The sequence below is a fragment of the Onychostruthus taczanowskii genome, unplaced genomic scaffold (assembly GCF_017590055.1).
Source record: "Onychostruthus taczanowskii isolate IOZ18803 unplaced genomic scaffold, ASM1759005v1 scaffold10, whole genome shotgun sequence".
Taxonomy (NCBI): domain Eukaryota; kingdom Metazoa; phylum Chordata; class Aves; order Passeriformes; family Passeridae; genus Onychostruthus; species Onychostruthus taczanowskii.
Genome location: NW_024496526.1, coordinates 11,114,811 through 11,139,374, shown reverse-complemented (window position 1 = coordinate 11,139,374; position 24,564 = coordinate 11,114,811). Strand labels below are relative to the sequence as shown.

General features: G+C 40.3%; 1 protein-coding gene across 1 annotated transcript in view; it reads left to right on the top strand.

The window, feature by feature from the left end:
- The window catches only part of NCKAP5 (NCK associated protein 5), a 354,576-nt gene that overhangs the window by 131,538 nt on the left and 198,474 nt on the right, over positions 1 to 24,564 (top strand). The window lies entirely within an intron of this gene.

The window sequence follows — 24,564 nt, the reverse complement described above, 5'->3', positions numbered from 1 at the left end:
GCAGCGCCGGCAGGAGGCCGGGTCCCTGCGCGCCCGAGCGCCGCGAGGAGCGAGCGGGCTGCACCGGGCCGGCCGGAGCCCGCACCGCCCCCTGCGCGCCCGGCCCCGCCGCGGGGCTCAGCTCCTCCTCGGCCCGGGGGAGAAGGGCAACACGCTTTTTTCCTGCCTTTTTCCCCCTCATCCGCGGGCAGGGGGCCCGCGGGTGTGCATTCGAGTCCTGTTGCTTCAGCGGCAGCAGATTTTGTTCCCGTTCTGTGCCTCTTGAAGAAGCATTCTAATGAGTTTTATTTCTGTTTTCATTTTATTTCTGATTGTTTAAGTTTTGACTCGTCCACATTGCAGTGATGGCTGGGTGCAGACTGTCCCCATGGAAGAAGTCTATTAGGTAGAGATCTTTCTGAAATGAGTTGCAGTACACAAAGCAGTAGGGTGTGAGGTAAACACAGAGTGTTGTGTGACCCACTGCTGGCCATGAGCCTTTTAGCTGTAGATTCTTCTTTTTAGCTGTGGTACGATGTTCGTTCCACTATCCATCTCCTGAGGTGGGGTTACCCAGGGAATGACAGAAATAAGGGGGAATGTGTGAGTGGGCCTTGCAGCAGGAAAAATGCAGAGCCACATAAATACCATATTGTTGCAAACTTTAGTTTGTATGTTTACAATTCTTTTTCTCAATGTAACCATACAGAGTCCCTTATTGAAATAGTTTTGTAAGTGTCCACTGCCCATCCCTTGAAAACAGATATTCCAGATAAACCCCCTGTTTACCATTAGGAAGCTAGCAAATTTTTAACAAGGGAAGTATCATGAAATAGAGAAGTGATTTACATCGGAGGGGCTGTCTGTATACATTACTGGATTGCAGATAAGCTATGTAAGTAAACAGAAGCACAGTGCTCTGTTATTGTGCATGACTATGGAGATATCATGGGACTCTTTTGCTAGTTAATAGCATAAGGCTTCGTGGGAACTGTTTGATCTGCAGGACTTTTGCTTGGCAGTAGTTTACTTAAGGTTATTACACTCTGTTTGGAGACTTGTATTTGTTAGCCATTATTGCATTCTTAGCTGCAGGCTTCCCAGAGTTACAGGTTAGTAGGTCAATAAAAATTGCCCTGAAATGCTGGAATGGGCAGTCTAGAGTTTTAAGTGTGGTTGGGGAATAACTAGGCAGTAATCAGAATCAGAATGCTGAGGATTTTTTTTTTTCTGTGCATTTTTATGCTGGCCATTGGTGGTGAACCAAAAATACTTTTTTTTTTTCTTTTCCATGAATACCACAAATGGTTTTCCACTTCTTGTTAAGAGAGGAAACAAATCATATAAGCTAAATACAGAATTCCCTTTCAGCACAAAGCAATGAGTGCCCTAGGTTGAATTTAGTTCCTTAGTTCCTTTTGCTAGTGAACATTGGCATTAACGCCACTGGCATTACATGGGGCTTGCCAATAGCAAGAATAAAAATGTCATCAGGTTTCTGCTTCTGTGGATTTACATGTTTCTTTCAGAACCTGAAATTTGCTGTGCCATGGAGGGAAGCAGTATGGAAAAGTACACTTGTGTTACAAAGGCTCCAATAAAATTCCGAGCCATCCAGGTTAGAGCGCTCGCTGAGCTCGTTGTGACCCGCTGGATTCTGGGTGTGCAGAACGAGGCTGAAGGGGCTGGGCTGTCCCTGTCTGAAGCCCTGCCTGCTCCCAGGGCAGCTGCAGTGGGTGCTGTAATCCCCATTCCCACCAATCCTTGGAGCTGGAGGTTGCCTGTGTCGGTGGAGCAGTCCCACTCGTGTCACAGCACAGCTCTTTAATTTACAGAGTTAAAGTGAGCCATGTGGTGTGTCCCCCCACCTCGGGGGTGTGCCCATCAGGGAGGATGGATTGGATGGTCAGTGCAGAGCTCTGATGGAAAAACAAAAATATAAAACATTCACAGTGGTTTCAGCATCTCTCATGTACTTTTCCCTTTCACTAAACATCATGAACAGAAAGATTATATGTTTTAGCTCAGAAATATTGCATGTTACTGTATGTACTTTTTGGCTGTTTCAGTCTGGTCTCTTTTTTAGAGCATTTCCTAGGAATTTTTTTCTCACTTCAGATTTTTTTCATCTGCATTTTTGCAGTTTATTGCATGTAGGCTTTTTTTTTTTTTGGCAGTTTATTGCACTTATTGACAAATTTTTCTTGCTGAAGTATTAATGTATGCTTTGTAGTACTTCATGTCACCCTCTTTCTTTAGCAAAGAACTTCTCTCTCTGTAATAATTATTAATGGTTAACTCTTCTTCTGTGCCATGTAGGGTTGGTTGCAACAATTGTAGAGCGTTATTGCTACACACTGCTTGTCTCCACCAGATAAATCCCTACATAGATAAGCCCAGAAGCAGCAGCAGCCAGGTGTTGTGCATAAATCCACTTCTTACACTAATTAATTTTCCTTTTAAGACCCTGATTTTGCCACCAGTTAGACACCTGCTTAACCTTGGAGTTACAGCATTGAAATAGATAGACTACTCTGCATGCAAAGCTAAGTGTGTGTGTTTCTGTGCACTTGTAGCTTGCAAAGAGGTGCTGTACAAAAAACCCCCAAACCCATTCCCCTTTTGCTTTGCTCCAGTTCTCAGGAAGTGCAATTCAAGAGCTGCTGTTAGATTTAGCTAAAACATCAAGTGATCAAGTGGTGGAACTGACCTGGGACTGGTATTAAGACACAGGCATGGTGTTTCTGCTCTTGGCTGATGTTTCCGTGGATGTTTAAACGTCTTTTTCCAACTGAAACTGCACCATGGTCACGTTGAAATTATCAGAGCAGTGATGCAGAATTTCCACTGCTCAGAAAGGAGAGAATGAAAGGGCGATTTCAATAATATTTGTGTAAAAACATCAACCAGAAGGCTGATGGTGGGATTTGTGTTTATGCTTTCATTCTGAAGATGGTCTGGAGGGATTATTACAGCAGCAAAATTCTGTTTCTTGGTTCTAACTATTTGATATTTAGATGTCATATAATGGAAACTCCTAGGAATGATGAAGGAATTGATAGTATTAGAACATTAGGTGATGGTTACAGTCTCAAGCTGATGTGAATGGAATTTTAAAGAGTATACATAGTTTTGATGTATTCAAATGATTTAAACCTTAAGAAATAGTTATGCAGCAAGGCTTATGTCAGAAACCCTCAAGTTGTCTGTTACTTTGAGAATTTATTTTTCTTCTGTACTTATCATTTGAAATGAAAATAGGAAGGTACTTTTTTTTTTCAGAAAGAATCTTTAAAGTGCAGAAATTAATGGCTCATAAAGGAAAATCAAGTACTTCTGCATCTTGTTGTGGTGTGTGCACTGATGGTTGGCATCTGAAACGTAAATTATTCCTCAAAATAATTAGAATGAAAGTAAGATCACGAAGGAAAAACCAATATGTGGGAAAAAAAAGTTTGATATATTACAGAAACAAAGTTCTCAGCAGTGCTGTGTGCTGTGAAAGAACAAAAAGAAATGTTCTTCTTTTCCCTGTCTCTCTTTATAGGATTTCTCTGAAATCCATGTGGTTCCAAGTGTCTGAGCCAAACATATACCAGTTGCTATCCATGTACATATTTTTTCCACCTTCTAATAACTTCCCTTGCTTTGTGTATAAACCCCTCTAAAAAGGCTCTTGGCTCCTGATGGCCTGTGTTGTTCTAAATAGACAATGCAGCTGCTCTCTCATTATGTCCACTTGAATCCTCTCAGTTCTTCTCTGTGCCAAGGTTTTACCCATGCTCTTGATCTGAGCCACTACAGGAAGCTAAAATCCTTATCCCATTGTATAGTTGATGATGATAAAGTAATTTGTGCCTGAGTTTACCACATCCTTATTCTGAGTGGGTTTTTTTTTATTCTGAAGACAAGCTATATGCTTTAAGCATTTCAAATTACAATTTCAGGTTTCATTGCCATAAATAGTCATTTCTGTGGCAAAAGACATTGATCTTTACAGATTTTTCTTCTATTTCTTTCCCTTTCTCTCCCCTTCTTTTAATTGGCTGCCTGTGTACCTCTTCTCCATGCCCACTGTGTATGTCTGCATTCCAGTGGATGTTCCTAGTCTCAGGCACAGGAGCCAGCTGGCATGTGTAAAATGATGAGCCCAGTGACTTACTGCACCCTGAAGGGCAGCAGTGTCCTGACTAAGAACACACCTGTGTGACATGTGGTCAGAGGGGAATGTGGGCCAGACCCAGGGCAATAAATGCATCTTTCTGTTGAGTTTGGGAGAGGACCAGAGCCACCAGTGGAGCCACAGTAACCATGTGTTGTGTCCTGGCCTTCTTGGCATCTGCAATAAAGTGACTCCTGGTAGCTACCGAACATGAGATTGAATTGCAGTCATTCCTGGTGGTGTTAATGGGAATCTGACGTGCCAACCTTCAAGCATATAAAAATATTTTTTCATGTAAATAGCACATGTGGTAGTAGGGAAGACTGCTGGGAATGCCTCTGGTATCTAAGCTCTAGATGGGTGTTTGTAGTTCATAACTGAGGACAGTTTGCTCGGAGTTTTGCTTCAGGGCTCTCTCGCAAGTAACACTGGCTTTACTCCTACTGAGATGAGTAAGTTATCAATTTTCAATCTTATCTAATGGAAGTGAACAATTTCAGTGTTGTAGTATGTGGCTATGGTTTGATTTATTTTTTTTTAATGTTCATTCTTGTTAAATAACTTTATTTACATTTGCCATGGCACTGTAGTAGAGCCCAGACAAGGAGCATTGGTATTACCAACTGACATGGCACAAATGAGAAAAAACTTAATTAGTTGCTGTGATCCCTGGTGGGTCCAGGACCACACCTCCACTTCATCTCCCAGCTGGCCCAGGAGGTTGCACCAGCTGCTTGTCCTGGGCGTGCAGGAAGGAGTCAGCTGCTGGAGGCCTTCTATCTGTGTTATATCTGGGGTGCTCAGGGTGTTGTCCTGGAGCACAGCTGCAGGGGGAAATCAAGGCATGCTATCATGCACCGTGGGCCCAAAACCTTAAGTATCAACACACATCAAGTTTTCACTGAGAAAATGCCCCTCTTCACATTAAATTGGCAGTGCAAATGCACCTAATGTCTTAAAACATGATCACAAAGAATGTCTGTCTCCCAAACTTGACATTGTATGCGTGAAACACCGCTCAGCACATGATGAGAGAGTTAGACTGCAGGGTACAAAGAAAAATGAGGAATTGTTAGTCAGAGAGCAAGAATAGATTTGTTTTGATGTCAGGGGTTCTATTTGTTCTCAAAGCCTGACATTCTCACTAGGCTGGATATCTGAAGAGCTGCTTCAAAACTGCTGAGCCTCCGTGTCTGGCACTGTGTCTTACAGGTCCAAATGTGACTGGTGGGTAACAGGAGCCTACAAACACTGATGTCTCCTGGTAACCTTGGGCTGCTTCTGCCCAAACTTCCTGAAACAAAACCAGGAAGTCCCAGCACATCCCAATGTTTCCTATTCTGGACTCCATGTAAAGCAGCTCCTGATTTGAGAGGAGGAGGAGGCTTCATGGCTTCCTGATGAGGACTTAGGAGTTGGTTCCTGAGGTTGCAACTTCTCAGAGGGTCAAACACCACTTCTGGTATTTTGATAGGAAAGATGTGGAGAAAAGATGAGTGGCAGTGTAGTTGCTCAATGTTCAGAGAATGAAGTCAAGGATGGTTGTTGTTTTTAAACCAGGAAAGACTGTAATAGACCTGTATGTCAAGGAACTGGAACCAGAGACAGCAGAACTCTAAGGAAGAGTAAGGAGACCATGTGAGAGGAGGGACTGAGACATCAACATGATCTTGGCAGGTGAGGAGGAAGGAAGTTACCTTCTTGAATTTTGATTTGCTTTGCCTTGAAATAAAATGATGAAGTTGTGTTCAGGAAGAGAACTGCAGGTTTGCACAAATTAATCAAAGGCAGAAAATACTTAACTGCAAGGGGATATTCTATTAAGTTTGAAAAGATGAGTTAGGAAAGTGTCAGAACTAAAGAATAAAAAAAAATGGAGTGGAACAACCTGTTCAGTCTCAAGATTTGTGATACAGGTGTTGTGAAGTGTGAAAGAAGGTGTGGAGAAAGATATTAAGATCTGCAACAGCATACATTTCAGTGAGGGGTGAAACTGTAGGAGAGAAAGTGTGGCATTAACAGATGCTGAGACTTGTTTTCTAGGGTAGAGTTACTTGTGTCAAAGAAAAAATCAGATTTTTCATAAATACGTGTATATCTTTTTGTTAAAAGCCAATGCTCTTAACTTATTGGTGTAGTGTGCACTGTTAAATGGTGGCAGTGGTCCCTGGTGGATTTACTACCTAGAGTAATGAAAACATGCTTTATTATTTATTGAGCATTTTCTTGTCTGATTCTGGGTTTTGTGCAAGGGTGGAGGTTGGATAGTTTGGGATGTATCAATATGTGAGTTTATCTCTCCCTTGTCATGTAAAGGCTTTTCTAAGAGATATTTTTAGCAATACTTGGATAAATATTATTAGAGTCTGGATTAATCTCCTTAACATCTTCACTCAGCAGAGTGTAGCTGTGATAGTCTTAAGGACGGTAGGCAAGACAAGCTTTTCAGTGATGGGTGTCTCTGATGGGATTAACACAGGAAAAGATTCAGGATTTTGGCACACAAACCCTATTGTCCCTCCTTTCAGTTCTGTTAATCTCCTCTTTTCTGGTGGCAGCATGGACCATGTATTTTTGACTCAGATCCAAGTTAGCTGAAACATAACTTGGTTTGTTTAGTAGTAGCTGGATCAAACCAAGTGTGAGGCATGTGATAAATAGTTCTGGTCTGTTTTGCTGCAATTTCCTGCTAATATAACCATGCAAAGGTAACAGGTGAACTAATGAGAGCTGTTGTTAGATCTAAAATATAACCCACAGTTCCAGTCAGCCATGGATTTATCGATGGCACTGGGGAGATCTAGGCATGGCATGATCCTCTTCCCTCCAGTTACCCCAATCAATATGTCAAATGCAGAGCTCCTTTATGACAGGATGAAATCACAGTCCAACAGCTGGGTTTCCCTTCCCACTTAAAGCAGTAGTGAATTTCCCTCTGCCTGCAGAAAACTTGCCCCTTTTTGTTGTCGTGTTGTTGTTTTTCTTTTACAGTGCTGTTACAAATTATCTCATCAGTGAGGTCTGGATAGGATGTATGAAAGCTGCTTTTCCAAATGGCGAGGCACTCAGTCAGTCAGTGAAATAGTTTGGATTAAGACTGCATTGAAGGTCTTAATTTATTTCCTTGACTGTCTAATAGGTAGTGTAAGTAAATAAGTATTTCTAAGAGACTTCATCTGCTGCTTTATAGAGAAAGCTGCTCAACACTCCTAATTTATTAAAAATAAGGAAACAGGCATGTATTGTTGGATCTGCAAAAAATACAGGATAGACACCTTCTTTCCTCTATAAGAGAAAAAACCTCATCTGTGGAAAATCATACAGTTTCAGGATTGTTGAAGGTTGTGACTAAGGTTACAAGGAGACAGAGCAGGGTGACTGGAAAATAATGTTTGGGTTTGCCACTGGGGACCTGTGCCACCTCACCCAGTCAACCCAAAGGGGAGGCTGTACCACCCTGATGAGGGACCTGCAGGGGTCAGAATTGGCTCATTTGTTGTGAGCAAGAGAAAATGCAAGAGATAAAAACATGGTCTTGACCTACTTGTTATTTATAGTAATTCACATTGGTTTAAAAGCCTGAAAATCACCTACTTTGCTTCAATTTGGAGTAAGTGGAGTAGTTGGGTTAGAGGATCTTCAGCAGGCAAAATGGGTCTGCAGCAGCACAGCCTGCTGTGAATCCAGCCTGCCTGCCTGGGTCCCAGCTCTTACAGGCAGATCCTGGTGAGCTGGGGAGGAGATGGATCACAGCTCCTCAGTGGAAGCAGCAGGATGGGGCTGCAGACATAGGTGGATAACAGCAATTGAATCTGTGAGCTAAACTGAATTTTAAAGTTGCCTAAATGTCCTGTATTTTAGTACATGCCTTAGTTATTAGTTATTTTCTGCCCATAGGCACAGACTTTTTTGAATGAGGCCAGCATTGATTTGTGGCTGCTCAGAGGTTACAGGATAACAGGCTGACAGCCCAGTGCCTCAGCCACACTCGTGTTTGGCTTTGTAGTGCATGTCAAGGTCCCAAGGTTTCAAGTGAGATGCCTCAAGAGGTACCACTTCCACAGCCTCCAGCAGACCCAGCCAGTACAGTGTGGCACTGGGGAGAATTTGGCTCTTGACTGGAATAAACCTGCTCTGTGTAACTCTGCCCTTCCTGGGTAGTCTCCATAAGCCATTTAAAAAAGAACTGCTGGTGTCAGTTTGCATAGAAACTGGAGAAAGGTATCCACAGGGAGAGAAATTACCCACTAGAGAATGCTACAGAGTCACAAAATCGTGTGGTTTAGAGAAATACCAACCTCTGCAATGGTGGAATTGTGTATATACCTGAGGTGTATGTATACTCCAGCTTTCTTATTTATAAGTAAGTTTCTTATTGACTGAAATCTTCCTACTTTTTGAGTACTGTTCTGGATGGAAGACATATTTTTTCAAAGGTTTGGGTCTCATCAATCACCTGTGACTTCATTTCCACAGGAACTCTTCTGTGGCTGGCAGTGAAAGTTGCCACATGCATTTGCAATAATGAACCTCTGACTCCTTTGTGTCTTATCTTTTTAGGGAAAAATCCTTCATAATCTCTCAACATTCATTAAAAATTATTTTGTCAGACTGTATTAGAAATCACAGATTTTGTTCAGGCTAGCTATATGGGATAAAGCCCTTCGGAAAGGAGAGGTTTCAGTTAGTGAAATGTGACAGTTCAATAACATTAGAGATTTCCTCTTCATCTGCAAGTATTTACCTGAGCTTTTCTATCATAATAAGTAATAAAATATTTTCTGTTAAGAGATTGGATGGTTTTCACATGGATATTTTAGACAGCTATTTTTACATGTTTTTATGCAATTTTTTGACATGTTATCATAATCAGTATGAGGACAGTTTATAAGGCTCTGTGTTATCCAGGTCTGTAATAGTGGTATGATATCACCTTTGCTCCCAACAACATCAACCAATATTTTGTTGTGGCTAATGTGCAGCCACATCGTAGATGTTGATAATTATGACTGGTGCCACTGACTAACCCTCTAAAAGTAGCATTTTGATTTTTTTTTTTTGTTGCACTGGGATGGCAGCCAGTTGGCCTCTGAAGATAGTTTCCATAGCTACTGTCCTACAGAGAAAGAAAATGCTGCCACAGCATTTTTCCTTTGCACCTTTATAGTTTTTATGCAAGCTGTCAAGACAATTAATTTTCATCAGATGTATTGGTTATTAGCTGTTGAACGCGGGGGGCACGGGTTGGTACATATGATGAAAAAGAGCATTGAACTGAGTAAAACATCAAGAGATTTCTTTATGTACACAATATGAATGCATTTCAGATTTACAAAATCCCATTACTGCAGCATCTGATATGCCAAAATGCAATCTATGCTCAAATGACAAGGTCCTGAGACTGCTCAACTTTATTTCTGAGAATAAGCAAGCCTGGCACTGACTTCCACCATTGTTTGTTGTTGGATGTTATGATCTAGATTTTTAATTCCTTTTAAAAATGAAATGAAAAACAAAATCCTTGCCTCTCAGGAAAGCTCTCAAACTTTGCCTAGTTTAAAATAAAGACTGTTTCTATGTTTCTGTACATAGAAGAGCATAAAAAGGGCAGTAAATTATAGGAAGTATGGTGTGTAACAGTGAGCATTGAATATGAGATTATTTCTTCTGTTTGGCCAGGGTAATGCATTCATTTCTCTCTGCAGTGAGGCTCAAGGCACGTTGTTTCAGAGTTGGGCTGGTTCTGGGAGTCATTAAATGTGGTCCTATTACCACCTCAAACTGCATATTTCCTGTAGAGTGCTGAGGTAAAAATAAGTGTTTGAGTACTCAAATTGTAATATCTGTGAAAATTTATGACACCTTTTTTCATTTTGTGTAAAATAACAGGAGGGGCTCTTTCATCTCTTTGCAATTACTGATCCTGCTGCTTTAACCTCTTCAGAGACTGTAATGTTGGCTCTCCCCAGGTTTGTCCTGTTCTGTGATGTCCAGGGACCGTATACAGATGTACCTGAATGACTCTGCCCATAATCATTGACTTCAGGATCAAACCAAGTTTGCTTAGGAGAACCAGCACCAAAACACATGTATTAGAACTGGTGAGAACTCATTGAGTTGAGCCATGTTAAAACCCGAGTGAAAAGCAGAGTGCTTTGTGGAAATACAGGAGGAGAGGATCTGGGAGAGAATTAATGCAGCTATAGAGAGGATGGGCATTGCGGGGTACAGTTAATAAATAGGTTAAACCATGGCTCTGGCCTTTGGTGGGACTGTTGGGTGGCTGGCCAGGGAATTCCTGGGAAAATCCTCTGACCATTGAGAAAGGAGCAGATTTATAATCTAAATGAAAATTAGAGCATGACAATGGCTGGAGATCTCTACTGGAGAGGAGATCAATAAGTCTGAAGAGTCACAGAGAATTTTGCTCTGTGGCAGGGACACAGGACAGGGTTTTATTCTGCTCCCTTTGTAGCAGATCTCTCCCTGAGTGGTTTTTGGCTGGCCAGCTGGGCCCTGGCAGAGGGATGCGTGTCCTCCAGGATGGCAGGAGGCGGTGGAGCAGAGGGTCTGTCATTAAAAGCCCATCTGGGGGATTGTGGCTGGCCCTGGAGGAATTCCTGCAGGTCCTGCTGAGCCCTGGGGCTTCCAGCAGGTGCCTGAGTTGTCCTGCTGGCCCAGGGAGCGGGGCTGAGCCTCTGGCCTGCCAAGGGCTGGTGAGCCCCAGCCTGAAGTAATTTCTAAACCCTGCTGATCTGCAGCTCCAGTTAACCCGCTCCATCATCGTCCTGCTCTTAGGAATCCTTGCTGCTTGTTTGTCTGGGGTAACTCAGCTGATTAAATACATGTCAGTGGAAATGGGCTGACTGAAACCAGCCATCTGGCTGCCTGTTTAAAGTGTTAAATTACTGCTTGGTATGATGGGCATAATTTTCTAGTGGTCTTAAATACTCTTCTTCAGTAATACGTTTCACTATCAGTACTTGTCTGCACTGAGAAACATTTTCCTCGTAGCAGAAAAGTTGATTGGTATTGTTGCAGGTAATGCTCCAAAAATATTGGTGCTTTTAAAGAAAGTATGTCTTTGGGAAACCTTGTAGACTATGATCTGTGTATAGGGAAAAAGAGAAATTATTCCCCATCTATCTAGAAAATAAATTGTTTTCTCTATCTGTCACTTGCACCTGTGGGAAATTGGAAGCTCAGGATTTTTAAACAAAGCCATAGCTTTTATAGATGCATACAGAAGCACTGTCTGTGTGTAGGTACAGTTTTTCATAATGGTTTCACAAGACAGTGCTGGGGGAAAGTACCTGTTGATAGACCTCATATACCTTGGGAATTTATCCTTTCCTTATCTTCATCTGAGACTGGAAAGCAAGCAGCAGTATGCTAACTAAAATAATTTTGAATTTAGCATGTGGCTTTATTCCCATCTAACACACTGGGACGTTGTGTTGATGCCAAGAGCTTTGCAGACAGAGGCCAGGAAAGTGCTGCTGGTGCTGGCTTCACCTTTGTAGGGTAAAGGCTTTGGTAAGGGTAAGGCAATGCTTCTGTGTCTGGGTCATGCCTTCTCACCAAAACAGTTTAATGAAGGGATGAATATGTGGGTATTTTGTATTTTGTGCAGAAAGATATCCTAGCATTTCATTTCCATGTGGAATTAGATGATAACAGCTTTCAGTGTCAGCTGTGAAAACTGTTTTTGTGGGATGTGCAGTAATGAGCAGGTATAATAGGGAAAGATATGCAACCTAAAAACATATGGGCTTTTTCTGCTTCACTAAAAAAATCCTTAACTTGTCTTCTAGATAACCTCCAAATGGCAGATGAAACTAATTAAGACAATATCTTGTTAAGGAAAATATGTCAACATGGAAGTGTCTCAGCATATCAAAGTCTGCTGGTTCTTGCAGCCTGGTGAAAAAGGAGGAGCAATTCTATTTTGCTTTGGGGGCTTTTGGGGAGGAAAGTGAACCCAAACATCTCTCAGATATTGATCCCCTGAGTTCAGAGCAGCTCTGACCACTTGTATAGCACCTTAGACCATTAGTAACATATATTCTGTACAGACAGGTGCTTTCAGCTCTTTATGCACTCTTGTAAATCACTGTGAAAAGCCACAATAACAATTTTGCTAATGAACCCAGGGAATGGAGGAGTTTGCTCCTGTTGGTTTTCCCTGAGACAATTGCTGGTTATTGGGAGTGGATGTTAAAGTAGGTGCTTGTTGCAGCCTCATTCTGAGCCTTTTATTATTAAGATAAGATAAGGAAATTAATGTAAGCTTAGGTTTAAGCAGAAAGACCTCAAGGTACCGATTTATGAATTTTCTCTCAGCTGTTTTGATCTTATGTACTAAAGGCATGGCCATCATGAGGGAGATTTACCTATAAAATTAATTACCTATTTTATATGTGTCTGTTTTAATTCCTACTGTAACAACCTGGATACTTAAAGTGTAGTTCTACTTTATGATCTCTAATATCAAAGAAATTTAAAATCAAAATTAGGGTCACTTACTTAATTGGAAAATGCCCTTTATTTGATTTATTTTCTTGTTACAGCTTTTGACTGCAGGATTAAATTCTGAAATAATCAATACCTTGATTTGAAATAGAGCTTTTCCTGATTCTGTAAATGAAGTAATCCTTGTGGTGATGCTATGTGAGCTCTGTGTGATTTTTATTTTGCTTTCTGCCAAAGGTGATGTAGCTGGCTGTGGTGATGACTGTAATAAGTTATTTCAGAGCACAGTTCATTACCCAGATACAATGCATCTGCTGTGGAAAATGGCAAAGAACTTTAATCAAACATCAAATGATTTCAAAACATGCTTTTGCTTTTGCTGAAACTGGAGAAATGTGGAATTGCCTAAGCGTCTGGTTGACATTTGAACTGCTGAAAGCATTTCCATTTTAATACTTCAGACAGTTAGTATTTCTTAATATACATGTAATATGTTTGGAAATGCCTGAACACTAACACATCTTAATCCTTATTCATCCATATCTTTTAAATTACTTATTTTGTTTGTTGAAGCTCAACTTCCATTGAAGTTGATGCTGTTTGAGCTCTGAGAAGCTGGCCTCATTCACAGAGCAGAGCTGGCTGCTGTCTTTGGGGAAAATTATTTAAAATGCCCCAAGGGGATTTCATTTGTCTGGGGTTTCTTGAAGGTGTTTGCTTCCCTGATTCAGGTTCTAAACAGAAAGCCTTTTTTTTTTAGATTGTGTTTACTTGTAAAAGGATGACAGTACACTCTGTTGTAATAGCATTTTCAGTCACACCACAAATAACTGAAAAAGTTCTAAGTAACAGTTCTGGCCCAGCTTTTTTGAGCTACTAGCTGGAAGGACAGACAGTACTGAGCTTTCACCTGATAATGTTTTGTCATTTAATATTCAGAGAGCAGGGCTTGAGATGTACTGAGCCAAATTTGGGGTACCACTTGTTGAGTTTTTTTAACTGAGCTCAGTAAAATGACTTGAACAACACAAGTGGATCTTTTTGCCTGTTGCTATTCAGTCTTCCCTGTTTTATTCCTAGTTGTGATTTGACAGTATGTGAATTTAAACACCTTCATAAATACAGCCATTGCCCCATTGATATGTCTGGATTTCATTTTCAGTGTTGTTAAGTGTTACACTGGTATATTATGTGGTAAAACTGTCATTGATAACTTAGTTTCTCCATTTCTACTTGAACGTGTTGGAAAGCATTTTGCATATATTGCCATATGCTGCTTCCATTATTTAAAGTGACAGCTGTAATTTCTCTGTAGGAATTAGGCTGTGTGCTGGGCTCTGTGCTCAGTGCTAACACTGCTCTTTGAGGAGCACTCTCAGGCTGGGCTGAGCTCCCTGTAGAGGCACGTCCTTTCAAAAGCAAAGCTTTTTTTCTCCTCTTCTAGGTCTACTGAGACAGCAAAGCTTGGGTGTGAGGTTTCAGTTAATCATCTAATTTGTCAAAACACATAATCAGCCAGAGGCCACTGCCTTTGACTTTATCTAGTCTTCTTTTATAGACAGAATGATAGACGAAACAATTATATCATTAGCATGGAACTGATTTTATTGCTATGAGGCTGCATGAATATGAATTTATGTGTTGGGATACTGAAGGATACTTCAAAGTGATTTTCAGCATACTGCTTGTTTTCTTTCTGGCATGGTGAGATGTGGTGGAGAGAACATTATTTTGTTTAAGGCACAGTGAAACACGTTCCTTAGTCTGGGGGAGGACAGTGGAAAGTCCAGCAGTTTATAACTTTTTCCAAGGAAGTTTGTGTTACAGCATCCCTTTAAATTAAAAAAAAAACAACGTTCTTATTAGCTTTCATCTGTTTTTCTCTTCACAAAACTGTAGCTTATCCAAATCCACAGAAATTTATACGATAGTCTGAATTTCTTTCTCTTTTGGAGTCTTTGTATTCAATAAACAGGATCACATTCCTGAAACTGAACACTAAGTGGCAATTATTGCCTGTTGGTAAATCTTTAATATGCTTGATGTAGACATTTAAGAAATGCTCTCAGAAAATAATTATTTCATTTATTTCATCTGTCACTTGCTGAGAATCCTATTGGAAGGCACCTGCAGGGGCTGTATCAAAAGTGCTGTATCCAAAAGTGTAATCTCACTGTTCAGATTATTTAATTTTCTGTAAAATTATGTGAGAACAAATTCTCTTGTATCTCAGGTGAGTTGGTAGAGGAGAGCAGGGATGGGTTACAACAGAAAACACTACTCCAGGGGTAGTTGATCTGGGTTTTAGCTCCTTTGGCCTTAAAACGTAGACAGTTCCCAGCAGAAACCTGTCCCCCTGACTGAGTAGTGTTTCTGGGTCTTACAAGAACAGTATTCTTGAGGGTGCAAAATGAGATTACAAGAAAAAAATAAAAAGAAAACAATAAGTAAAGAAAATTACTCTTTCTGACCAGGTTTGTTCCTTTGTTGTAATTTCTCTATGAGTCATTGCAGATCTGTTAGTGATTTATACCAAAAGTTGTAAGTATTGAACAATTCTGTAAACACAAAAAAAAGTCAAGGGAGAGGGTTGTGAGCAAAGTGAGCAAAGCATAAAAATCACTTTGGTCTTGTTTCTTATCCACATGGTTTTTACAAGGTATTTCAGTGTTCAGTTAGAAGAGGACATGAGTGGCATCCAGAAGGTTACAGAGTTTGCAGTAAATATAGCTCGGAGAGAAAAAAAGACGTAGAAATGTAGCCTATTAAGAAAACCATAAGTCCTCATACTGTGGGCTTTCTGCATGGATAGAAACACATCACACTGTGTAACACTTTCCTTTAAAAAGAGATTACAAAGGATGCTAGGAATTGTTGTGATGATCTGGGAACAAAGGAGTGGAAAACAGAGGTAAGAGGTCAACCAGTAATGATGCAAAATGAGGTATCTTCTTTGAACTGTAACAGCAAAAGTGAAAAGCTTTGTAGAGAGCAGGGAGGAAAATCTTTCTGAGCATTCTCACAAACAAATGAGAACTGGGTGTATCTCTTGGGCAGAGCCAAAGGAAAGCTAGTTATGAAGAAAGCAGTAGGATCTAAAAGTTTAGTTGAGCTTAGTATCCAACACAATGAAGTTGGATTTTTTTGGTGTGTGTGTAAAAATGTATTTCTGTCTTTATTTCCTTAATATACATGAGGTGGCTTAGGGGTGTGTTTCTGGGATCTCTGGTTTACAGACCCAGTTGCCTATAGTCTTCATCACTCTTTAGGAATTTGTTGATTTTCTAAAGATGGTAATTTACTACCAGGATGTGGAATCAGTACTTTGCATGAATCTTACCCACAGAATGTAAAAGTAATTTGGATTAGGACTAAGCAAACGCTTTCTGGTTCTGGTAAAAGGTTTGTGTGGAATGAATAGGTACTGTGAAAAATCACAGTAGTGTACTGACATTTCTTGCTGTTAGTTTATGAAAAAATGTTTCCATGATTTTCAGCTTTATGTGAAACAAGAGTTCTGACTTCATTTTCATAGAGGACAACCATATAAATTTCAGCTAACACCCTCTCAGACAGCCTCAGGGGGTAAGATGGAAGGAGTGAGAATTCTTCCGTGCTTTGATGCATTGGTTGGGAAAGTTACACTCCTGTTAAGTGTGATGCATTTTATGTTAATAAACAAAAGATCATTAACTGAAGACTGAAGTGCTGCCAATCCTGAATCTTTCATGAGCAATAAATTCTCATTAAAAAGCCCTTAGGGAAATGCATGTCCTTTGAAAAGAATTTCCACAGCACATCATCTCCATGTGACAAATCTCCAGAGAAAAAATATATATGAGGAAAAGTGATTGGGGGAATTTGTTAGATCAACTTCCGAGTCCTTTGCAAAAAGAAAACCTTATTTGCTTTTTTCTTCCTTTGTTTTCATTTTCCAAGGTCGTCTTGTATCCAGGCTCAGTGAAAAAAATAATTCACTTCTGTTAGAAATGGCTGAAGGGGTTTGGGTCACAAACCGAAGAATTCATCATATAGCAGGAGATAGATATCTTCTGGATTCCAAATAGTTACTTAAGAAAAAAGCCCAAAACATAAGTAAACCATACAATAAAAATGGTATCAATCTGTATGCTGTAAGGATCTCATACTGCAAACTATCCATAACACCCCAACTAGAAACACAAGGACTGAGACTATCTAGTCTAGAGAAAGGCTTGACCCAGATTAAAACTGAACAGCAGAGAGATGAGAATTTATATACTCACAAGCTGGGAGACACTGCTAAGAGCAATGGCACTGAGGAGGAATAGCTTTGCTTGCCCTAACAGGAATTCTGTGCATGACCTGCAGCTGTAGGCAGGTTTGAAATCTGGAGTAGAGCAGAGGTGCTGAACGATGTGCTCAGGGCAGGCAAGATGGGAGAGGTGCCCTTATGCAGAGTGGTTCATATCTGTCTTGCTCTGTCTCTTCTAGAGCAGGTGGTTTTGGGGATGAGGACCGAAAAAAGCATCTTGTGGGTGTGTGAAATGAAGACTGGCAGTTTGTGTGTGTTGGGAATAAGAGGGATTAAAAGGTGGTGACTTACACTGTTGTCTCTCTCCATGGGCCAGGCTTTCGTGTAGCAATGACCCTGTGCCTCTTTCTTAACCCAGTCTGAACTCCACTGCACTATCAAGCTAAACTGGGAAGTTTGGAACAACCTGTATGGTCTTATCGTCCCACTTAAAGAACTGGAGCTGCTGGACCATGTATTGCTGAGGGAGGATCAGGTGAATTAGTCATGTACCAGAGGGACAGTTTGCTGTTCACACTCACCTGTACTGAAGAAAGTCATAAGAACAATGTGGTGGCTCTGAAGATGCCATCAAAAAGCACATAAACACTACAATCTGTTTTAATTAGAAAAGTGGAAACTGAAGGCCTTGTGCTGTGAAAGGATTCTCAGGAAGAAATTTGGTATCATTTAAGGACTTTGATTAAACATAATTTCATTAGTGTAAAATACTTTTTAAAAGTAGCACCTGAGAAAAAGAGCAAGCAGTAATTCCCTTAGAAAAGAATGGGGATCTCTGTGCGACAGCTGCCTATATTATGATGTAAAGTTTTTTTTCTGAATTAATATTCCATATTGACTTCTATTATTTCTTTCCTTCTTTTTTTTTTCCTTTTTGAATGCTGAGGTTTTTAGTGATGATAATTCTTTGAGAACTTGGCAGCTTGCCTAATTGTACAAGTTCCCACTCTATGCTTCTTGGATTGCAACTTATTGGCAGAAATAATACAGCATTAGATATAAATATTACTGTTTATATAATATTAAAATTGATAAATCAGTCACTTATGTCAGAAAACTCCAAACTACAGAAGTGTGAATTTGTCAAATTGCTTTTGCTCTATACTTTAGAGTGTGGATTTCAGAACAGAAGCAATAAGGTTTATAGTTAATGTATCACTTTTAATAATAACAAATTTTGTGTGATGGATCCAGTGCCCATTTGTTCTTAGCAGTGAGTTTTAGTGGTTTCACTGGAATATATTGAATCAAAATGTTTAAACAGGGAGTAAATCCGTGCAAAATTTGGCCCTGCTAAAACCTTAACTTTGCTTTCTGGTAAATGCAAGGTTTGCATAATGCATGGACTCTTTAATTTATAATGTGAAAACTTGTACTTTACATGTATTTCAGAGTTCAGTATTCTGGTGCTGTTTACTTGATGTTTCTTGGCACTTGGCTTTTGATGTTTCATACTTGAGGAGGTTGTATTCAAGTTGATAGCCAGGTGCATCTTCCTTGCCTGCTGCAATTTACTGCTCTGTGTTTGGGCTGCACATTCTAGAGATGGTTAAAAAATGTCGGGTTTTCCCTCCATTTTTGTCTTTCTAGAAAAACTCATTTTCATCTTCTTTGGTCTGGAATCTCAGACCAAAAGAAAGGCTTCAGAAGAACATATCTGAAAAAAGAATTGCAGTTGAATGCATAATCTTATGAATAATGGTCATAAAGTGAGATGTTCCAGGAGATTTGTAAAATGATTGCTTGGTATAATTCATAATTATCTCAATGATTTGGCATTGTATCACACAGACATTAATCTTTTATCCTCCAACTCAATATGTGCATAATGGGGGAAAAAAACCCCTTTTTCTTCCTATTTTTTTCTCAGTCAAGAAACTGAATTGATTGTGATGGTTGACACCACACCTGTGCTTGCTTGATGGCTCTTTCTTGTCGTTCTAATTATTTTGCAATTACTAATGAAAGTTATTTATAAAGCTTTTTCTCTTCACTTGATGACTTTTCTGCATCAGCAAGGTTAAAAACCATTTCAATGTTCAAAAGAAAAAAAGAATTTTACACTTTGGGTCTAGACCTCCTTAACTGTTTTTTTTTTGCTTAAATAGGTACAAAATTTAAAGGTGGGCACTACTGGGGAGTCGGTGCTAATAATGGAAGAAGACACTCCAACATTAATAAATAGATATGTTTATAGATAAATAGATATATTTAAAATGTTGTCTGAAATACCAATGAATCATTAAAGTTTGCTGCCTTGCACTCATAAATTCAGTGCTGACAAAAAAATATCAATGAAATAATAAAGATTGATAGTGTGAGAGAGGATGCTTGTGTTAAAAATGCATCGCTGCCCATTCCCATGGTCATGCTCAGAGGAGGGAAATTTTCCTGCTCAGGTGCCCATGCTGGGAGAGTAATTTGTCATGGAAACAATTCAGGGATAATCTGCCATGGACTCCTGATAACCTTTCCTTTTTAATTTCTTTGCCATAACTGTCCCACTTTTTAGCCAAAGACAATGTTTTTGCTTTTATAACAAATGCTCTGCCCTCATGAGGTTCCTCTCTTTGCCTTCTCCTTCCTGACTTGTTCTCCCATGATTCCTTCCATGACATTTTTTTTGTATTTGGCGTTTTGTTTGGATGCTTCTGGAAAGTAACTAGGTGGTTGTCTTTGAACTTCTTCAGATTAATGTACATGAAAATCCACTGGAAGTTGGTGAGGACCCCATGAGGATTGCTGATCCTTATTTTAGATTATAGTTATAATTTTCTTTTTCCTTGCCGTTAGTGTCACCCAAAGAAAACACAGTTTACATAAGTTACTGCCTGTTTCGCTTGTCTGGATCTGGCAGAATTATGTCTTATAGAAGAGAAATTTAATGTAAATTGTATTTTCTGTAGGCTTATCTTTTATTACCAATAAGTTAGCAGTGAATAGGAGCTGCTCCTTGCTGTTGGCTCATCCTATCTTTCCTGCTTCTGCCTGACAGCATTAGTACTTCCATTACTGTAACTCCAGTCCTTGCGATTATTGTAAAAGCAGTTAAATAAAGCCCGTACTTCGCTCAGCTTTAAATTTGCAATGAATATCTTTTTGTTGGTGATGACTCCTTTATTGGCAGACCTGGCTGAGGCACTGAGGCTCTGGAGCCCCGTTCCACAATGCTCTGACATGTGGGGAGCAGCGAGCGCTGTCGCTGTAGGTGACGATGGGGGAAGGAGCCTCGCTGAGCGGAGCTGAAAGAGGCACGGGAGTTCACTGCAGCCATTCCACCCTCGGCTCTTCCCCTGTCACATCTCATCCATCCCATGGGGTCAAGCCTGGTCAGCACTCCGATGGGAAACTCCCTGGAAAACTAAGAGCTGAGGGAGGCTGGGCAGAAGCTGCATCTCTCTGCACAAAGTAGCACCCTGCCCCTGGGTCGGTTGCTAGCACTGTGGTGTGTTTAATCCATGTTTGATGGGGTTTAGTTGTGATTTTTCTGGTTCATTGGGAAAACAGTGCTGTGGCTACAAATAATGATATAGAGGGGGAATAGTTAAGGAGAAGTAATTTTGATAAGTGGTAGACAAGGAGTGGTTCCAAGGCACAAGGAGGCTTTGCAAATTTGGGTTCTGAGTCTCTGTCAGTCTTCTCTTTGCTTTTTCTCCATGAGAAAAAGTATTTATTCACCTTCTGAATCTCACAGCAATAGTGTAAAGTGGAAATCTGGTTGGGATTTCTCTGCTCCAAAATAGCCTCCAGAAGGTATGGAAGGACTCGCTGGAGTATGGCTTGCCATTGTGCTTGGCCACAGTCACCAACAATAAAACAAATGTTCATTGTATTTTCAAAGCTTGACTTTGTCAGTGGTGATTTTATGGCTTTTCAAATAGTGAAAGTTATAAAGTGATAAAGAAAGGTGAGCTTCACTTTGTATTGCACGATGCTTCTAAATGAAACTGCTTCAGAGTGAAAAATTCCTGACAGGATGAAACATGAAGAAAACACATTCCTGTTCTTGAATAAAAAAAGGTGGGTAGAGAAACAAATTAGTGACTTGGGAGCTTCATACCTATTGAGTCTTGTTGTGCAAAGAAGTAATAATTTACTTAGAAAATAGGAAAAGTTGGAAATCTTTGTAAATGTTGACACTTGTTGAAAATGTAAGAGCTGCCAATGCATGCTGGAATGTTGTGGGGCTGATCAGGACAGGAAAGGACAATGTCAAGGTGGATGGAGCCCCTCTCCCAGGGGATCGTGGGGCTTAAGGTTTGCTGAAGCATGAGCATAAATTTCAGATGATGTTTTTAAAATATTTCCCGTTCTTGTTGAGTCTTGACTGTGTTCTTCATTACATTTTATCAAATGTTCTTCATTTACTATTATCATTAAAAAAGTAAAATTACTATTTACCACTGAAAATACATCCTAGTTCTGTACAGCTTGGGTCTTGGCAAATGGATACATTGCAGCACCATTTTACTTTATTCGGAAGCTAATTTAAGTAATATCTTTCTTTGTTAGATGGAGATGCAAAGCCCTATATCTGGCAGTTTCTCAATCTGAGGTTTCCAGATAGAAATGAAGACCAAAGTTTGGGAAGCTGAAGTACACTGCTACAGTTTTTGGGTTTATTGTATCAATGTACAGAAGCAATACAAAAAGAACAATGGAGAAAAATGGAGCCTTTCATGGATCCAGTGTGGCTTTTATTGTGGTGCTTGATCTGAGGAGATGTTTTACTACATCAGGAGGAGTATCAGCATTCGTTCAGAATCAGGAGATAATTCTGATAATTAGGTAGGGACTCGTTGCCTGAATTGACTTCCCTGCCTGTGTCCTGGTGGATGGGGAGAAGCTGGAGCAGTGCAGCTCTGTGGTGGAGCCCTGAGCTCTTACTGTCACCTGATACAGGGCTTATTTTGTCTGGCAGTTGAATCAGTCGAACTTGGTGGGAAAGGAGAGTGAAGAAGAAATTTTAGTCTAAGAAGAGTTCTATATGCAGAATACAGAATATGCAGAATTATTTCGTGCATTTATGTTTTTCTTGGACTAAATGGGCTTTCCTCAAACTTGTTTTTTAGAGCAAGCTACTGCAATATCTACCAGTGATACTGAGATTTGAAATGTATTTTCGTCCATGCACACACTGACTACTTTTGTGCTTGGTTCCATCTGGAAAGGATATAATTGAGTCCTTGTTTGGCTTCTTTAATTATTTCTTTGCAAAGTCCTTGGCTGGGAATGTTGCCACTTACAATACAAATATTCAAACCTAAGAGCATAAACTGTGCTTTCAAAGAGCATTTTTGTAAACCTTTTATCATTTGGAGGTTTTTCAAAAGAGAACATGAGACCTCCTCAGTGAACATGTTTTAATTTTTTAAATCCCCAGAGAAGATTTTGTTTCCTTGCAGGTTGGCTGTAGTTGCTAATTAACTTTGTTAATTAAACGTGTTATAAGGATGAAACATGCTTGATTAAAAATAAATAAAACCATATAGCAACAAAGTGATGCTACTGTTTTTTCCTATTTAAAAGCTAAGATTAAAAAAACGAGATTAACTTTGAAGCTGCATGTCAAATGTTCTTTGCATTTGAAACATCTGAAAGGCTAAAGCAGCTAAAACCTTATGGTTTTTACAGCTCAAATCATAGTAAATTGTTTATTCAATCGTAACACCATGTTAAAAATGGGGGCTGAGAGTAGTCACTGAAGGTGCTGCCTTAACTGACTGAGGTGGTGGATAATAACCAGAGGGTTTATTTGGTCATCCTTAGACATGAACATCCTTGTTTTTTCCTGTCATCTGTCTCATATGGAAACTTCCAACACTGCAAATTAGTTTTAAATGCTGTTGGCTTGCACAGGGAGTCTGAGCACGTTCCTTGCCCTGCACACCGGCGTGTCTGTATGGAGCTGGTGGGAAATGCCTCACCGCGGGCAATGGGCCAAGTGCATCCCTGACAGAGCTCCCTGGAACAGCCTCAGGGATGCCTGTGGTCCCCAGGCACGCTGAGCTTCTGCCACTCATCCTGCCCAGAGGAGGGTAACCATCTGCATGGTCTGGCTGTGAGTCCACAGCTCCTTCACCTGGGGAGTGCAGGTGGGAGGGAGGAAGCACGAGCACAAAGTTTGCTTGCCTCAAAGCTGACTATTTGTAGACACTGTTGGTAAAGTTGGCTCTTCTGTACCCCCTGTGGCAATTTTCTCCCCCTTCTCTACATAATATTCAGGTTTCTTTGTCATTTTCTGCTATTTAAACGTGGTTCTGTTCCTAACAGCAGCAATGCTATAAACAAAGTTAGAGAGTGCCACTCTTTGCTGTCCTTCACTGGGAAAATTGCTAATAAAACCCTTCAGGAATGTCAGCCAGGATCTTCACCCAGACAGGGAGACTTGGCATTGATGGAGGATGGACCTTGAGTGAAATTTATTCCAATAAAATTCCAGAAATGTTTAAGCGATTCCGTGTTGCAGGTAACATGGAGTGAGGGAATAGGAGCATTCCTGATGCAGGAGACATAGCTAAACGAATCTCTGCAGACCACTGGCAGGAAGTGTATGGAGGAGTGGTTTGTGGGGGGGGTTGTTTATTTTCCCCCACCCCTTGCATATTTTCTCATAAAATATCTTTAGGCATTTGTTTTGCAATTAAAAGGTCAAAACCCCCTCAAAGGGAATACTTGCTTTTTCCACTAGAACATATTAGGGCACTGAAGCAGTGCAAAAATGCAAGGGGCTATTTCCAGCAGATGAACTAAATCCTAAAAATAGGATTAACCAGTTTTATAATTTGCCTGTGATAGTATCTGAGCAAGGAAAGCGGGGAGAGGTATGTGTCTTTTAGAATATGAGTTTAGGACACCTGTGTTAAGGCTCTCGATGCTGGATTAATGCCACTTCTCAATTTTCCATAATTTTTCACGTGTCAAAGAAGGCCTTGATATCACGCTGGAGAATGCAAACACAATTTCTACATTTCTGTTTACAGATCAGGATTTTGGCAATGCCTGCTGCTAATCTGATACCCACGATTGTTGGCTGGGTGGGGAATGCTGAGGGGTGCAGCGAGCACGTGGGGTGCTCAGTGACCAGTAGAGAGACTCAGCTTAAACACCACATCTTCTGCTGAAATGGAGAGGGGCCCTGGTACAGTGATCCAGGCGTACTCTGAGCTGTGGCTGAGCGACAGGAGCGCTGTCATTCCACAGGAATTAGGCAGGCACGTGTAGATTTTCCTCATCAGGAATGGTTCCTGAGAAATGGTTTAAAGGCTACTTTTTTTTTTCTGCAAGGTTGGGAATGAAATACCATAGGGCAGTCAGTTTTTCTGCTGGATGAGAGTGACACAGTCAATGATAAGAGCATTTTCAGAGCCTGGGTCCTACTTCTGCCCTGGCTGGGCACCTTTGCAACTTTTTGGGGGATGGAGTTTCCCCAAGACATACAATGGGAAATTATCTTTCCTTTTCTATGTATGCTAATTGCTACTTTTCATTTATTTCTTAGAACTTTTCAGTGGGCTTGAAAATGTGTTGTGGTTGCCAAATCCTTAAACAAATTAATTATTAGTTGAGTCGAGCCAAACATTAGTATAAGGATTTTATATGAAAAAAAAAGGCTAATTAAAAAAAACCCCAAAAACTAATAATTCAGTAGTTGCAA